The sequence below is a fragment of the Rousettus aegyptiacus genome, unplaced genomic scaffold, assembly GCF_014176215.1.
Source record: "Rousettus aegyptiacus isolate mRouAeg1 unplaced genomic scaffold, mRouAeg1.p scaffold_m13_p_4, whole genome shotgun sequence".
Lineage (NCBI taxonomy): Eukaryota > Metazoa > Chordata > Mammalia > Chiroptera > Pteropodidae > Rousettus > Rousettus aegyptiacus.
The window spans coordinates 85885786-85904810 of NW_023416307.1; the positions used below are offsets into that span (position 1 = coordinate 85885786).

Here is a 19025-nt window from a genome sequence, read left to right on the forward strand (position 1 = left end):
ACTCCAATCGTACGTATCGCTGAACCAGTAGACATCACTACACCCACAATCTTAAACATTCTTTATTGTTATTCAGCCAAACAAAAGGATGATGCATAGGGCCTAGAGTGTGCCTCACAATATTCTATCTACATGACCAATTGGAATTCTTTGCTTGAAGAATTCAAATTTCTAGTGCTGGCAGGACTTATGCACAGTCAGAATTTTCAAAGCTGATCATAGTCTATTGGAAATTTACCTTTCAAAACTCTGCATGTGAAGAAATTAGTTTGGAATCAAACTCTAAATTGCTACTTCAAATGTGACACTCATACAGCTACTTAAAAGAAAAAAACAAATCACTGATTGAATGTGCCTAAAAGATGTTCTTTTTTTAAAAAAAAAAAAATCTCATCAACAGATTTTTTCCTGCTTCCTAAGATATGTGAGAGTTGTTTCTTTTCCTCAGATACTACATATGAATATTAACAAAAGAACAGTATGCACAGGAGAAATGCATTTTTTGTAAACTCAATGGAAGAAATGTTAACGGTTTTAGGAATATATTACAGTAAGGGAGTAAGGAGTCCATATGCATGTGATTATATTTAGGTAAGTAAATTACCTTCCAAAGGAGCCAGATGGCTCTAGAAACACATCTGCCGCTTTAGTTTTTGTTTTCTCACTACTCATACTGATAATGACAGGGTCATTGAGGAGATGGTCACAAGTAATCCTGTGAAACAGACACTGCCTTGTGTAAAATAGAACCTCCCCCCCTTTATTTAGCTAAGACTGTAAGAATGTGGAATTCCATTATTTAGCCAATTGTCACAATTTCCCTACATGGTTACTGTTATGGGAGTGAGAAACTTTTTGAGGGCCTTTAAAACACTGGTGTGGGGGCAGGAAAAAATTTGCAGATTGAAGATTTTCCATGAATTAAAAGCAATCATATTTGATGGGGGATTGGGGAACTGTTGTTTATAGAGAGGAAAAACTGACATTTTCATCTCATTCACTTCTAAAATGAGGCACCTTGTTGTGATAAAACAATAAGCACATTACTCAAAACCTCATGGCATGCATGCACACTTGCACCAGCTATCAACTTTTTGTTTTTCCCTTGAAATTCACCCCTTTGTGCTCTGCTTCATGATACTGGAGCGGGATCTGGTAAACATATGTCCATTGCCAGTTGGCAGGAAGTTATGCCTTTTGGTAGAAGGTAGTTGGGGCAACTCTATAAGAGGAAGGAGCTCTCTTTTAGTGTCTGGCGCAACATATAATTTTTTTCTCATAGGCCACAACTGCCAGTGGTGTGAAGGACATTCTGTGATACTCACATTTCAGCAAGTTTCACCAGCTTCCCCAAGGAAAGCTCCCTAGTGAGGTTTGCAAGTTCATGATCAGGCATCTTCTCAGTGAGTTTTAATGGGAGTCCAGCAGATAATTTCACGCTAGCTACCCATGGTCTGCATCCCAGTACCATCCAGTGGTGTCTGCTTACCCTCTTTAATAAAGTCTGAATCTCAGCATTGGTAGAAAAGGTAGGAGTAGGCAGTGAGAGTTCTCCCGAGTTTTTTTCTTCCTTGGGCATTCTTATCTCAACTCTAAAGTGAGTAACTGCTCTCTATATTGCAAAATCTGAATTTTTTGAAGTTGTCTTTACCCCTTGGTGGTTAATATCCTGCTACTACTTAATAATTATATTAATATAGAATCATAGCCATGTGCATGACTGCTCAGCCAGTTTACATTTACCTTCTACCTTGCAGTTATGTATGGTCATATGACTACGTTCTCACTAATAGAGTATGAGTGGAAGTGACACATGCCATGTCCTTCTCTGAAAATGAGAGATCATGAATGTCTCCACTACATTCTTTTTTTCCTTTCTAGTTAGAACCCAGATGTGGACTGACTTGGCATTAACCATGCAGACAAAATTGCCCTAAAGAATGGTGGAGGAACAATTTAGAAGAAACCCGGTTCTTGAATAACTGTGATGAGCAGAGGTGCCCCACAAACCTAGCACACTTAATTCAAACCTGTTTCATACAAAGAAGCAAACTAACAGTTTTTAAGCCACTGTTATTTGGGGTCTCTTTTTTATAGCAGCTTAGTTTTACTCTAACAAAACTGCCAATCAGTTTTGTGCCTCTATCCAACTTAGATGTTATTATTTAGTTAAGCTTGTTTATACATTAAACTATTATCCCCTTATTTCCATATCTAAATGAGTGTTCAATCCAAAATAAAATAATTTCCAATCTCTAGAACATGGTCATGGTCTTCTCTGTCAGTATGTGAGCCTAAAATATTTTTACTCTTTCTACTACTTCCATTTTCAGGACCTCCCATCCTTTACTAACTATCTCATCTCATTCATACCTCTTTTAGACTGGACTAATTTGAAGTAACCTCTACTTTTTATAACTATGAGGCCAATTACTTTCTGAGCATGTATCAATTCCCAAATGAACCCTCTTCCTGTCAAGAACACTTAAAAATGCATTTGGTTTATAACAGAATCATTTTTATATTTAGTTTTAATCTCGTCAAATGTACCATAAATTATTTGAAAATAGAGCAATTTTGTAACTTTTATAAAATCCAATAGATTGCCCTAAACAAAGAAAATCATAAAAAGCTTGTTGCTTTATCTTCTAGTCTCCATTGAAAGGAAGCAGGGTCCTAAGGGGAAATGGATTCATCTTGCAGGTCAAGAAACATAAAAGATGAGCCTGGAACTTGTCCTGGTAGAAAGCAAGGAAGTCAGTAAGAGTTACTAGCAATACATCAAAAAAAAAAAAAATCAATCTGAAGAAGCTCTAAGTAATCAAAACTGGTGCAATTTAAACATCAGTAAGCATAATAATTTACACTGGAGGGATGCACACATATGTTTAATTTTCTCCCCAGGTTATACATAAAGAAAGTTGAGACAGGTACAGAAGTAAATACCTTGTCCAAGGTCTGGCAGGTCATAAGTTCTCATTTACCCACCACCCTTCATAGTTTTATAGGATGAATGTAGAAAAATACCTTTCTCTGCCTTTTTTCTGTTCTAAAAAATAATATCACTGATACTTGAGGGAGAAAAAACAAAGAAATACAGAAATAAAAGAAGTAAAAAAAATGTAAAGGAAATCTACATACTATTTTCTTAGTCTTTAAGGGTCTATGAATATTTACAGAGGTCTCTGCTTTGACTTTTTAACCCTTACTCATTTATTTTTTCTTAAACCCATACTCCACTTCAAATTTCACCTTAGCATAACACATTGTTCTATTCTCTTATTATTTTAATGTTTCATCAATAAAAATAATTTTTCACAAAATAATTTATTTTTTGTAAATTAGGGATTATAGGTATGAAGATTAAATGAGTTTAGACATGTAAAGGACATGAAATACTGGCAAGAAATTGTAAGTATGCAAATGTTAGATACCACTATGGTTGTTATTGATTCCTATTTTGTATTTCACATGTCAATAGCACATGAACTAAAAAATGGAACTCGGAAGTTTTCTAAGTGTTATTTATATTAAGGAAATGAAAGTTTATGTCTATTGAGGGACTAAATGAAAATATTTTTAAAATAACTTTTACTAATAATTAGCTCTAATGTTCAAGAACAATTTATTGTGTATATGCTATATGCCACACAGAAATCAAGATTTTATTGAATAAGGCTTTACTTTTTCCTGCCCTCTTGGATCTTATAGTCTACTGGGAAAGACAGATATTGAATAATTAAAAAGCTTATTTTGAAGAAGAACACCTATGGGAATACAATTAATGCCACATCGTTAATTCTAATTTATTGATAAATAGCTTTATGATGCTAGGTATAAAGTCGTTAAACATGTCTGGGAAGTGATTTATCTGATAAATGCCACCAAACATTGAATTATAAGTGCATTTGTTGTCCAATTGGAAAAGTAAAACTAGAGATTTGTTATTTAAGAATTAAAAAAAAAATATTTGCCTCTGTATCATTGTTTTCTGTAGTTGCATATCAAAGGGGATAGGGCTGTGAGTATGGTTGACCCCATCACAGGGGAGTATTTATCACTGACATTGCTTAGAAATGCCTGTACATAGTTATAGTTAAAAAGCTGACCAACTTTTAGTCAGTTTTATTACTGTTTTAAAATTTCCTGTCAACTACCCAGTATTGAAGTCACCTGGAGCAGAACACTCCTATACTATCCTTACCCATTGTTATGTCACTGATTTCCTGAAATGATTTTGGAATCACAAAAACAATAATGCTATAGAAAATAATGGTTCATTTGAACTTGTGTATTTTATTATTTTCAATTATGTCTATAGAACATTTGTTATATACCAGGCATGGTTCCAAGTCCTTCCCAAATATTAACCAAAATCCCTTATAACAACCTTCTGAAGAACATAAAAATTTTTTTTAATGTTTTTTAAAGTATAGCTCAAAAAACTATTAAGTTAAAAGTCAGGACTGTTTTTCTATGAGCAAAATGATTGGTAAAATTTAAAAATTGTTCTGTACTATAGAATTGAGTTTTACTTTGTAGACTGAAATAACAGCTGCTGTCTGAGAGGGAATTAATTCGACCTCTTTGAAATGCTAATTGAATTCTTATCTACAAACCCAATATTTGCATTGTTGAGCTATGTAAAGGAAATATAAAATCCATAGGCTTGATGAAATGATAAAAGACATTTGTTTAACTAAATCATTAAAGAGAAACACTTTTATTCTGGGTCTTAAAGTTCTGTCCCACATGTAAGAACAAAACATAATAATACCAATATTATTTGGGTTCTTTTGACAATACAAAAAAGAATATTTCATTAATAAAAAGTATAAAAGACAATATGATTACACCTTCAAATAAATGAGTGATTTCAGTTTGATTTCTGTGAGTTTAAGAACTTAAATCTTTCACCTGCTTCCAGGTATTCATTCTTCTAAGTCAAATATCATTTACTTTTTACAAATTCCTATCAATATATTTGTTATAATTTTAATTTAAAAAATTATTAGATAGTAGAAAAGTTTATGGCATAATTTCCAATAGATCTAGTTGGTGGTAATAATTCATAATAGTACACAATAATCCATATGACACTACATATTATGAACAATGAGTGCATATTTCCAAACTCTAATATTACTATCAATTTCAAGAAACCCTACTTTCATAGTACATTAATGTAGTGAATTTCCTATACCACTTATTGGAATTTCCTTATATAAAACAGTTCAGACCAAACGATTACCACCATTTTGAGTAATTCATTTGGCTGTGGATAAAGTTTTCCATTTTTAGATTTTTTACATGAAAATGGAATATATAACAACGCTATCCTTCTCTTTATTATGGCCCTACCATGATTGCCATAAATGAACTATAATTCTATGAAAATATACTTGTGTTATATTTTAATTATCTAACTCTAACTATAAGAAAGAAAAGTAGGTTTTCACTTTTCTATATGTAATAGACTTATGTGTACACAAAAGGACATTTTTTATATTGATTCAGCTACAGAAGTTATTTTCCATTGAAACTAATGCCATGCCATGAAAAGTTTTATAGGTAAAATCCTCTTATGATAAGGTGTATGCATGTTCACATGGGTGTGGCAATGGAAAAGAGTGAGAAATTAAGGGTGCTAGAGGTGTTGATTTAGATGGAATATAATTATACTTGAAATTCTGATGCTTCAAAGCACTGTGAATCAAAATAATGTGTACGTGAGACAAATTGATCAACAGGCCTCCTTTAGTAACTGACATGTTAGCAGGGCAATATTGAATCAGGATTGAACTCAAGTCAGGCTGTCACTCATGATTTACATGGTGGAGCATTTTGTTTTGCGTGATAGTGAGTTATATCTTTAAATTAGAACATGCAGAAAAATAGAGCCATCAGACAAACAGAATAGAAATTGACTTGTTTAAAAACTTCTATTGAACCAAAGTCAGTATTTATCTTCATTCTTCCAAATATAAGCTTACATGACACGGGACCTAGCTGAAGTTGCAGTACAAAAATAATAGCAGAGAATTTGCTATTGCTCTAAATATACTTTAAACTGTAATAAAGTAGCATATTAAATTATATCTTTTTGCTGTTTTTTGTATACTAGATGCATATTCATAAAAATCATGATTAATTCATTAATATTATTATCATTGCCTCTAGGACTGAAGCTGATCTGTTATCCTAGAAGTTTAAAAAGAATCCTCCAAGTATCAACATGACTGGCTCTCAAGAAAAAAAACATTTTCTTTCTTGTTAGTTTCTTAGAGATCATCAAAATGCTCTCCATTCTCTTTCTCTAGTTGTACTTTTTAATTAATGCTTCAGGGGTTTAGGATGAGGAGAGAGGTTTCCAGAGATTTCTGACACCTTATACGACAACACTAATATCAAGAAGTATAACTTTCAGGTAAAGCCCAGTAGCTTAACAGAAGATTCAACTCAACAGGGGATTAGAGAGACAATATTTGTCTTGAAGAAGGTATACAAGGAGAGAAGAGACTCATCAATGGCCTAAATTATCTAACCACCACTCCTGACTTGCCTTTACTAACTGTTACTCATTCTTCAGATCTCAAGTTAAATATCATTTGAACAGACAAATCTTCCCCGACCCCCTGACTAGGTTAAGTGCTTTGTTACACACTCATAACACTCTCCACTTCTGCTTTGTATAATTCATTGTTATTTGTTTATCTTTGGAGCTGTGTGCCCTCGATTTCATCCTAAATTTCCAGTGTGCTGCCCATAAGTAACACTCAAAAATATTTGTTAAAAAAATAAATGAATTAACTGAGATCAGTAAAAGCAGTTACATATTATCCTGGACTTCCAAGAAGAAAATCTCAAATATAGAGTTTGAGGTCGAAAAGTCAATACTGGACTATCTTTCTCTAACACTCATAAATTCTTTCCTTTGGTTTGGAGTGACAGCTCTCAGTTTGTTTTAGCATAAAGAATATAATTATTCCTTTTTGTTTGTTTAAACAAACAAAAAGAAAATACTTAATTTTATAGCATACAATCTACAATGCCATAAATAATTTCACCAGCTTAATAACAGACCACAAAGCAATCATTTGAATCTTCTACCTATTTTTTATGTACTTGAGACCTCAAGTGTTGCCAGTCACTCTGAATTATTTTTCAGAAGATAATGGTTGACATTAGAACAAAACACACATGCTTGAGCATGCACAACAAACATCATACAAAAGTGTTGTTAATATTATAACTATCTTATACATTAGACTGACACTATGCTTAAAAACAATAGAAAAGCAATCATAGTCACTGTTAAACTATGAATCACATATGTTGACTCATTCAATGAAGACACTTATTCATTTAGCATTTCCTAATGATGATTCTGTACTAATTCTACTGAATATTGCTTGACACCAAAATTCGTCATGTAAATTCAGTTTGAACATTAACTAGAATGAGAAAGAATGTATTTTCAGAGGCTGGGCCTGTGGGACAAGATGGAGTTCCTGCAGGTCCTGAAGCAGGGCCTGCAGCAGGTTGGTGGGCACAGTGGCTTCTGAGGCTATTGACGAATTTTATCCAGGGCAAATGATGTGAGGGTTGGTACCTTAGTAGGGGAAGACAAATATGGAAACAAATACTATGATGACAACAAGCAGTTTTTTAGTCATCACCGATGGGTAATATATGCTACTGAAATGAATGGAAAAACCATATTCTGGGATGCAAATGGTAGCATGGTTTCCCACGAATGGTAGCGTTGGCTTCACTGCATGAATAATGACCTCCAACAACAAAGCCACCTTCTCCTCGTAAAGTTCATCTGGGAAAATCATATATTCAATGTGAGTGGCACTCCAGAACAATATGTACCTCATTCCACTACTAGAAAGAAGATTCAGGAGTGGGTCCCACCATTAACACCTTACAAGTAAAAACAATGAAAAATAATTTAAACATGTAAAATATGGGGCTTTTCATGTAATTGCACTTTTACCACTTACAGTTAACTTGATTAAAATTGTTTCATTAAAAAATGTATTTTTATAAACAAATTACTATCTCTTTAGAGTGCCACTGATAAAATTCCCAGTCCACATTTGGTCTTCAAATATCAATGTCCTGTCACTGCATTAGGAACTTTGTTTTTAATTACTCAGGATTTGCTTGCAGCAATCTTTTTCTTTTCCCTTCTCACTCACTTTTTGGATAGCAAAAAGGACAACGCATACCAGGCAGTTTAAAATCTTCCCTGGTGTTATCCATAGGCAGTCGGTCAGAAAGCTTTCTAAGGAGAAACCCTTCCAAACACTGAAAAATATACTTGAGTATTTTGTAAGGCACTTTGTAGAGATGGAAATAAATAGAAAAAGCTAAAGCTATCAAATTCACTCCCCTAATGTATCTTTGCTGTCGTATAAGCAGGATTGAATTCAAAACTGAACACAGCTTTGAAAATTTGCTTTTCTCAAGAAAAGTGCAGCCTTGAGGAGGAAGTAATTACTAAATATGAGTGAGGGAAGGGAACAATGGGCCAAAGCCTAAACAGATTATTTTAGTTGTTACCAGAGGGTTTCAGAGTCAGGAAGAGGAAGAAAATGGTATGTACATGTTTGACATTTTAATATTACATCCTCATTAGCTGCTTTCTAAACTCTGAAATGTTTGACATGTAATTTAACTACCCAGAAGATAGGCCATTTTCTCTAAACCTTACAGAATGATTCTGTTTAAATTAGGAAAAGAATAAAAGAAAAAGGAAAAGAAGAATTAAAAGGCATTGTGTAACTATAATTTTAGACATTTAGAGAAAGTGGTTAAAAACATAATATTCATTACTTAGGACTATCATGAATCACCTCCAATATTTTTTAATAGAAGTAGTAAGCTATTCAGTTGATTTTATAAACACTTTTTCAATTTTACTGGACATCGTTTATTGTCTTGATGAGGGAGAGGATGCAAATATTTAAATATTTGTGCAAATTTAAGTTTAAATAATTCTATTTAATGAGGTCGATGAATCTGTACCATACTTATATAAATTCCAGAGATAAGTTGATGACTTTCAAGTTATCTACTAGAGAAGAGGTGATATTTGTCGATTCTTTGTTGACTATTAGCACATTTCATGCTAAAAAATTCCTGCCAAATTTCTTATAAAAATAACATAATAAATTTCTTCAGCACAAAAATCCTTTACCATAAACCTTATTTTTAGGCAATAGGATCAGTAGCTTTACTATCTTATCAAATGAGTAGAATTTAATAAGTACCCTATTTTTTTGTTTGTTTCTAATTCTAGAGCCACAAAACTAACAATTCATATTTGAAAATCATAAATGAAGAGAAAGTGGGAATATAAACTCATCGAGTGCAAGTATTGTGTGATTTCTTCTCTGAATCCTCAGTACTGGAAGATTCTCAGCAAATGAGGATTTGGTTTATTATTTTTGCTTAGTGGTTTGGTTCAGAAAATAGTAAACTTTTTTATTACAAAGTTCTGACAATTTTTTCTACAAAATTTTCCATATTACGTTTATCCATTATCCCTTTTGGCACAATGTGAAATAAGTTTATTGCGAAGATTGCTACCAGGTGAAATAGGCAAAGTGCCTTTTTAATTTCTCTACTTATAATAGTCCCCCTTTACCCATGGGGGATATGTTCCCAAAACCCCCGTGGATGCTAAAACCATGGATAGCACCAAACACTATATATATGTTTTTTTCCCCCCTATACATACATATCTATGATAAAGTTTAATATATAAATCAGGCACATAACGAATAATAAAATAGAACAATTATAACAATATACTCTAAAATTATGGAATATAGTCTCTCTCTCTCTCTCTCAAAGTATCTTATTGTCCTGTACTCGTGCTTTTTCTTCATGTGATGATGTGAGATGATACAATGCCTATGTGATGAGATGAAGTGGGTGAAATTTTCCATTTAATATTTTTAGACTACTGTTGATTGTGGGAAACTGATATCTTGGAAAGCGAAACTACCGATAAGGGAGCCTACTATAAATGGTTTTCAGATTTGCCTTTTAGTGGTGACTTTATTCTAAAATATATGAAGAGATTATGAATGCATGTTCTGCACAATGAATATTTAATTGATTGATGGGAAAAAAACTAAGTTATCTTTTTATGTTTTCTATTGTTCTAATTTAATTAAAAGAATACATTTATTTTGCCCGAACTAAGTTTAGCTGCTTCCTATTAACCAAAGAGTTTCATTCTAACTCATCATAATAATGGATGCTTCCAATACAATGGATAAATTAACATGTACTACATTTACTCTTCACAATGACAGCTGCTGAAGTTTTTGCTCCTTTGGTGTGGTGGAGACAAATCATAATAGAGAGGGTAGAAAAGGTAGATCCTTAAAACTTCTGGTTTCATTCATGTCTTCTCTCCCACTTTCCTCCCCCTAACATACTTACTCTGCACCATCTCTAGATATACAGAATTCATAACTTGCTTCATTGTCATATTCATCTAGCCTTTGCATTAATATTTAAGCTACCCAGAGTTGAAACAATCTTTTTATTTAAGTAAATTTATACTCTTACCATCATTGCATGAAAATTCTCATTTTTCTCATATACTGACTAAGCTAATAATTTGTTTCTAATTTGCTAATCCAGTTTGAAAATATAATTTCATTTTATGCTTATTTTCTGTTTACCAATGATATTAAATATTATTTTTGTTTACCAAGCATTTGTATTTCTTTTCCAAATGACTTTCTTATACTTTACCTGCATTGCTATTATGTGGTCATTTAAAAATGATTTATTGAGAAGATTGATAGAGTATAATTTTCTAGTTCTCATTTACTTCTAAATGTGTTTATACCTCACTGTTCTTAAATCAGTGCAAGCATATTTTTCATCAAGAACACAACAAATTCCTTAATGTAATCTTCAATTGTCTTCTGCATAGAAAATACTAAAAATACAGAGTCTGAGGAATATATTTATAGGTATAATGGTGAATTTCTCGTGAGAGTTACCTGATAAGCCACTATGAACATTGATATTAGGCTACTTTATTATAGCATTAAGTAAGGAATTATTTAGAATATTTACATGCTTTTTCTTATCAAATTGATTTTATGTTTGGAAACAATTACCTCACAACATCACATAACAAGTATAAATTAATTAAAAACTTAAGCTTCATTTGTTACATTCAAAATTTTTAAGTTTTCTTAAAGCAAAAAGATAGCATATGTTAACGATGGGAGAAATTATTTGTATACAAAATTATTTTTAAACAAAATTTAAAAAACATTGTAACAAAAAATAGATAAAACAATTTTATAAAAATTATCTGATGATATACTTTAAGGGAACCAATACAAACTTAAAGAAATATGTCCTAAGTCACAGGTTTACATTATCTACAGATTAGTAAATTTTTGTGGTACTTTAATTATAGGTTTTTTTGGCTAAAGATCAATCAAAGTTAAAATTTTGAAAAAGTAATGTTATTTAAACATGAGAAGTATCTTCAAATATAATTATTTTAGTCTTGCATATGTATATGCACTTGGAGAGAAGAGCTGTAGGCACAATTTTCTTAATGAGCTATGACTATGCTTAAAAGAGTCTGTGTGCTACGCTAATTCCAATTTCCTGATAGGAATTGTTTTAATATTCTTCCAAGTTCTAAAGTTTGTCCAATGAGTGCCAGTATAAACAATGAGATGTGTTTATTTATTCTGCTCTCTGAGAAGTCTCCTAAGCAAGTGTCTTTTTGATTTGTGTAATATTTAAATGTATTTTGATGATAGGACCCTTTTATTGTGAAAAAAATATATTAAATTGAATTTCCAATCATTATTGTACCTCTAGTAATACTTGCAGAAACATTTTTCTTTTATTAATTAGGTTCTACATGTTTGGCAGCTGTATTTCTTATTTAAAAAGCACCAACTGGGTATTACTGATATTTTATTAATATATTTTAGAAACCTCTACTGTTTTAATTATAAATATCTTCATTTGAGAACTAGTATTTTGTTCCTATGGGCAAGTGAATATTTTCTAAAAGAGAGAATAAAAAGATTTCATCATAAACAATTGATTGATCCATAAAGGTAGAAGACCATATATAATTAGCTCTTTTCTGCTATTCTTTTTTTCTTTCAAGTTATCTCTTTGAAATTCAAGTCAAAGCCTTCTCATTCACTCCAATCCCCCAACCCCAAGTCCTTTTCAGATCTAGAAATCTATTTGATAACTAAGGACCGAAATGCTCAACTATCCACGATCTTTGTGCATGAAATGAACTACAAAAAATCTGTTATTACTTTGAAGATCTTCTATCTTTAAAATTCTTATGATATAAAAAATGTAATACATTTGTTCATTTCAGCATAAGAAATAATCCTGTAACTAACTTAAAATAAATTGGACAGTTTAAGAAAAAATGCTTCGAATACTATCTAGATTTGTATCAGGATTGCTTAGCAAAAAAGTGAAGCACAAGTAAACCATACAAAAAGCCAGGCAAGCAGTCTGGAGAATAGATATAGAGACAAAGTCTTGAAATTACAGCACAAGTTGCTTCTTAATTCTTTTTTGATGTGACAATGATTGATATTTGGTTTTCCAGCTCTGAAGAGCCAGGGGCCTGAACTTGAAAGTATCTACAGGATGACAATTCTCCCAAACTGGTAGATTTTGGCACAACATTTGCAAATAATTTAGATGATATATAACCTAACCAACATTTACAACATGATACTCTAAACTAAATCCAATTTTTCATACATGCTCTGACAAACAGAGAAGGGATGAGGGACTACTCTCCAAGAGCTGTTTGATTTTATCTCAACATTCTAGAAATTTGAAGTTTTTAAGTTCTTAGATAAGTAATATTTTATTGGTAAGAAAATGGAGCATGAAAGTGCACACGAGAGCAATTTCTCTGACTAGTTTGTCTTTTTGCCTAAAATAAACAGTATAACCATTTTTTTCCCTCAGGTCCTTATACTTGGAGAAGATTCATGCTTACCAATGACTATGTACATCTCAGAAACATCTGATCACAAATAGTGGACGCCTCTCATGAGGCTACTGGATTCTGCAAACCTAAAGACAGTCTTTACCCAAACTTCTAATATTATAGATTTTAAGATAATTAAAATCCTTTAAAAAAAATGATGCCTACTTATTAGACATGCAACACTATGAGTTTGTCCACCTCATCATGAAGTCCTCATTTAGTCATGAAATGCTGATTAACACTGATTAACTGATAGATCACTGATTAAAATGGTTCATTAGGGAAGTAACTTGCATCTTATTAATAAACAACCAAATTATCTTCATCTCACAAACTGTCATTAAATAGTTTAGTCTTAGAAGGAATTTCTCTGTCTTCAAATAGTAATGATTTATTTCTTAATACCTTTCTTAATTTTAGAATTCTAGTCTCCTAGCACACTTACAAAATGGAATCTTAAAAACCAAATTAGATTATTTTGGTCCTCAGGTGAATTTTTCACCATTCTTTGGTAAGCACTCAAAGCTGCATGAAAAATACTCAGATAAATGATACTATTCAATAGTCTTCAATCCTTTTAAATTTTGTCTGTGCTGGTATTCATGCTTCTTTCTCCTACATCCAAAATATGAATGTTCCTAAAGGTTCATGTTAAGTTGGTTATCTTCTCTTGGAGATCTCATCTGATAAATGTTTTATCTTCACTCAGTAACACTCAAATCTTTTTATCTAGTGCAGCTACCTTTCCAAATGTCATCTGCATTATCTCTATATCTTTGTTATTTGCTTGATCTATTTATTATATATATTCTTTCACTCAAAACTCACTATTGAAAAGTAACTGTGGTCTGATAAAAACCCATGCTAGAATACAAATAATAATTTAAAAAAAAGGTTTGCTTGAGGTTCTGATTGTGGCCCTAATTGATTATATGACCTTTGTCAGTGTCATTAAATACCTTTTTAAAATATATCTAAAACAAGAACATTAGAATAAAACTTTGTATATTTCTCTACAATGCGATGTCATTTAATGACTAAAACTAAATAGTCATCTTTCTCCTTCACACTTTTTGTTCTTTATGACTTTCTAATTTCTGTAATTTACATCTGCATTCTTTCATTCACCCAGGCTCTTTGAGTCATTTAAAAAATCTCCTGATAATTTGAACTCTAAATCCTGCCAGTTCAAATGCATTTGATTGTTGCATAGTAATATCCCTCATAATCCCTTCCTTCCTGTTTCCTGTTTCCAATGTTTGCTTCATGTTCTAGGTTTTTATTTCTATCCCTCTGATATAATATAAAAAGAAATTATCCTAACTTTTTACCATTCTCTTCTTTTTCATTCTCTAATTACTTTCTTTTCCTTAATTGAATTGTTCTTTCCCATCTTTAAAAATTTTTCCCCGTACAATTATTTTGACCCAAAAAGGATATAAGCTAATATAAAAAGAACACCCTCTCCCAAAATTTATATAAAGTAGAAAGAATGATAAGCAAAATTGAAGTCATAAAAAGGGGTCATATATGAGTTTTCAGATAATAAATAAACATGATCATTTATTAAGAACTGTGAGAAACTAATAAAGCATTCCATTAATTCATTATTTAATTAACAAATATTTTACTTTCTGTAAGAAAACTGTTCTTTAGAGGTTAGAGTGTCTACTCTCATAAGGTAATAATTGGGAGAGCCAAGATCCACCTGGGAAGTGTGACTGAGATTAGTTACTTTGTTCCAAAATGCAGCTGCCTCCCTGTACCATCATTTCCATATTAATCTTCCCACCATACTCTTATTAGTAATTTGTTCATTCTCTAATTGTTGACAATATGACCATACCTTGCTACCTTGGCTCTAATGTTTACACCCAGCCTCACTACTAATTCTACTCAGATACAATGTCTCTCATTACCTATTTACTGTCCTCCAAGGCCCACATTCAAGCCACCTCCTATCGACAGTTTTAATCATGCTTATTAGGATGGTTCTCCTCATTCTTTATAATGCTATTAATTCTTTGGATGAGTTTAAACCTCAGCGATTTTTTTTAAGTATAAAGTTAATAAGACACATCACCATCAAATATATTATATATATTATGTATTTACCTTTTTTATTGTTTATCTTCTCCTTGTAAGGTTTATGAAAATAAGGATGTTTATGTTTAGCTCACCAGCATGCTCCTAGCATACAGAATAGTGCCTGGCACAGAGGAGGTGCTCAGAAAAAAATTTGCTTAATAAACACGCATTACTTATTATCCGTATTATTTATTTAGTATTAAACCTATAAAGCCATATCTAATCCCATATGTTAGGTTATTGTTGTTTAACTTATGGGTGTACACATTATTTCCTCAACGGGATGGAGGACTGGGTTGCTGTGCTAATTTCAATTTATCCCCAGAATGAGGCTAGTGCATCATAATTAATGCAATACAAATCTTTTCAAGGAAGAGAAGAAAAAAGTTGGACATTGTACTTTAGTATTATAACTGTAAGTAGTTTATATATTCAGCATATCATGCAAAGTTTCATTCAAATAAATTATATTTTTAATGATTCAGATTATAATTTTAAATATAATTGCATTTTATTGATTTTCTACAGACAGTAGCTATTAACATTTTGACTTTAGTATCTTAACCTCTTAGATTATTTTTTTTCCTCAGGTAATTTAATGATCTGCAAAACAATAATTAAATGGTTTAGGCATTAATTGTTTTAAATTTTTGAGAGTAAATAATTTGTTATGAAAATGTTTCTAGTAATCACAATCTCATCATAATTTATCTACTCAGTTATTTAAATATTTCTTATAGATTACATTGCTTTAAAGAAGCCAACACCTTTTCAGAGTACATATAATTGGTATTCTAGTATATTATTCTAATCCATATTAAAGATTTTTAAAAATATCATGCACACTTCTTTTCAATAGGATTGATGGTACATTACCTGTTTGTTATTAACATTCTTCAATGTAATGTTATTTAAAAGAATATAAATACACAGAGAACTAACTCTACTTCTCAGGGACTAAATAGTTAGAACCCAAAAGATGATGAAGAGATTTTTAGTGTTTAATTAGTTAATAAGTTTCAAAGTAGGTGGCTAATAAAATCCATAAGTAGGTGTTCTTATCAATGAACACATCTGTAGGGAGTCTTTCATATCATGGTCTGGCAGTAAATGAAAAGAACTACAAATTTTCATTAAATGGAAAATAGGCATTTTTAAAAGGATGTTTATATAGGTTATTTTCATGGATAAACACAGTAGGAAAAAGAAGTATTGAAGCTAAGAACTAATTTGTTGCAGGAACGTCAACTGTAGCATCAATTACAAGCAAAAATCTCCAAGTTCAAGCTGATATAAAGAATTCCATTCCTGCCATTCTAAGAAAAAAAAATAATTTAATAGATAACCATTTGCAAAGAACTCAGATGTATCATTCTACAATAAATCTGAATGATAACATATACAGCTACTTCACATACATCATATACGAGACTAACATTTTGAAATTACAATAATTAAAATAAATCAATGTAATTCCTTTGTAACCAGAAGTATAAAAGCCTTCTTCCCCAATTTTTAATGTAGAGAGATGTAGTTTCAATATATTGATCCTAATTTCTCATGAATCCATCTAAAAACTTGTTAACAAATCACAAATAAGTAACCATTCAATTCTAAGTGTCATTGTGCAGCTCACAATTTGAGTTTAAAGTGTGATAGATACTGAGAAAAGAGAGTTAGTGGTGTTTTCTCATCATATGCAAAAATCACAAATTTATTACATGAAATAGGTAAGGAAAATGTTATCCATAATACATTAATATATTATATTATATAAATTATATATTTATATGTTAAAATATATACAATATATAATAAATATAGCAGGTAGGGTAAATGTTATATATAAAATAAGAACGTTATACATTATTATGGATAATATGTTATTCTATATAGTACATATTATTATATATTATATTATATACTATATATAGTTTATATATGTTAATTTAGAGACATAAACCCCAAAATTTATCATTTGAATACCAGATGTTTATTATTTGAGTGCCAGATATGGTAACTTAACCATTACTTTCTGTACGATAGATCAAAGTTCTTTCCCTACTATCTGTTATCAGGAAATCTATCATTGCTTTGATTATTTCTTTTCCTACTGTGTAATTTTGAATGGTGGATGTGCCAACTATTCTGGCCAGCATCTCTGAGGTACTTTCTTTTAGAAAATGCTACTTTTAAAGTTACGATTTCTAAAATGTTTCATTTTCATTCACGGTTTCTGGCAAACTCCTATTCAACTTTTAAAGCAAAACCCAAGGAATCTACTTTTCCAAAATGTGACTAAAAAGAGATTGCTAAAATATACTTCTTTTACAAGCCTCTGTGTCTTCAAATTTACCTCATATTTTGGAGAGCATTTGTTTACTCATCTAAACATTGTGAGTCTTAGTGAAAGAATCAGGACTCATTCCTGTTCTCCTAGGTGTTCAAAAGGAAGGTGGAAGATATTTTTAAAGGGAGAAATACATATTTGTACATTGTATGTGTGTACATACACACATGAATACATGCACATGCACACATGCACACACACAGACACAGAAAATAAGCAGAACAATACTCTGATAACTGGAGTTAAAATTCTAGAAGAAATAATAATACAGAAAAGGATTTAACATAAGACTAAGATAAGGAAAATTGTAGACAGTAAATATTCAAAGGGGAAACAGAAGGATTTCAAAAGAAACTTCAAAGACTAATTAAAATCACTCAGATATGGAGAATATAGACCTTCAAGCAGAACCATGTAATGCATTAAGAATACAGACAGCTAGAGGAAGAAGACTAGATGTAATCTTAGTACAAGAGAAACAAGCCTCAAAACAAAGAAGGAAATTGATTTCACATCAAGGAAGGGACTGGGGCTCTTTCTTTGGCCTTTAAATGAATACAAAATATAGAGGGAACTTTAATTTAGGACGCCAATGGCTATGGTTGGAAATATATAAGGTTCAAGTTTGAAGATATTTGGTTAAGAAGTGAATTGAGAAAAGATTAGATTTTTTGAATGCAGAACACCCACCACTTCGAAGAAAATATGAAGGAGAAAAATGATTTAACCTTCTCAAAGCATTCCAGCGAGCCAAAAGATGTGTCTGTTGGGGTAGACTTTCTACTGTGTCCTAGGAAACAAAGAGGATCGCAGAGAACAGAAAATGACACACAGGCCAAATATTTAGATTGAGTCTGCAAGACTTGAAGAATGATTGTTTGGATATAAATGCTAACAGTTTGAAATACACTTCACACAAACACACATACACACACAAATATGAAAGTAGGCAAGTAGAATCGAGAAGCTTTATGAGTAAGAAATAACAGAACTTTATATAATACTGTTTTTTATAATCTATGCTACAATACAGCTAAAATTAATATCTAAAAACTATAAAATTTACATACTTATATATGAATAACAGAAATAAATCAAAGTAAAGGCAGTGGTCTGAACAAAAGACGCTTAGTTCTCTTTTCAAGAAGTCTTGGTAGCAGGATGTATTTTAAATGACATAAAGAAAGCACTCAGTGGAAGGGGTAAAACCAATGGTGTTTAAGAGAAAATCCAAGGATCATCTGTTATCAAACCCTGAACTTCAACATCATACTACAGTTGTCTTTCAAAGTAATCTGTGCAAAAGTTTGACTTTGAGGCACAAAGTCCTTAATATTAACTGTTACTCCTATTAATACAAGCATCCTGTTTAGGTGTTTGTGATGCCATTTCTCAATTTGTGCACCTATCACTGTTAGATAACAAACTGCTCTGAATCACTGAATTTCTGTACATAAACATATCACGTTCAATTCTGTCTAAAGGCCTTTGTACTTGCAGTTCCCTCTGTCAAGAATGCTTTTCTCCCTTCAGATCGTCACATGAGTGTCT

The 19025-nt window shown here is 31.6% G+C and overlaps 1 protein-coding gene and 1 pseudogene across 25 annotated transcripts in view; one reads left to right on the forward strand and one right to left on the reverse strand.

The window, feature by feature from the left end:
* Positions 1-19025, reverse strand: part of ROBO2 (roundabout guidance receptor 2) — a 1504157-nt gene that overhangs the window by 739784 nt on the left and 745348 nt on the right. The window lies entirely within an intron of this gene.
* LOC118601792 lies at positions 7276-8608 on the forward strand (annotated as a pseudogene).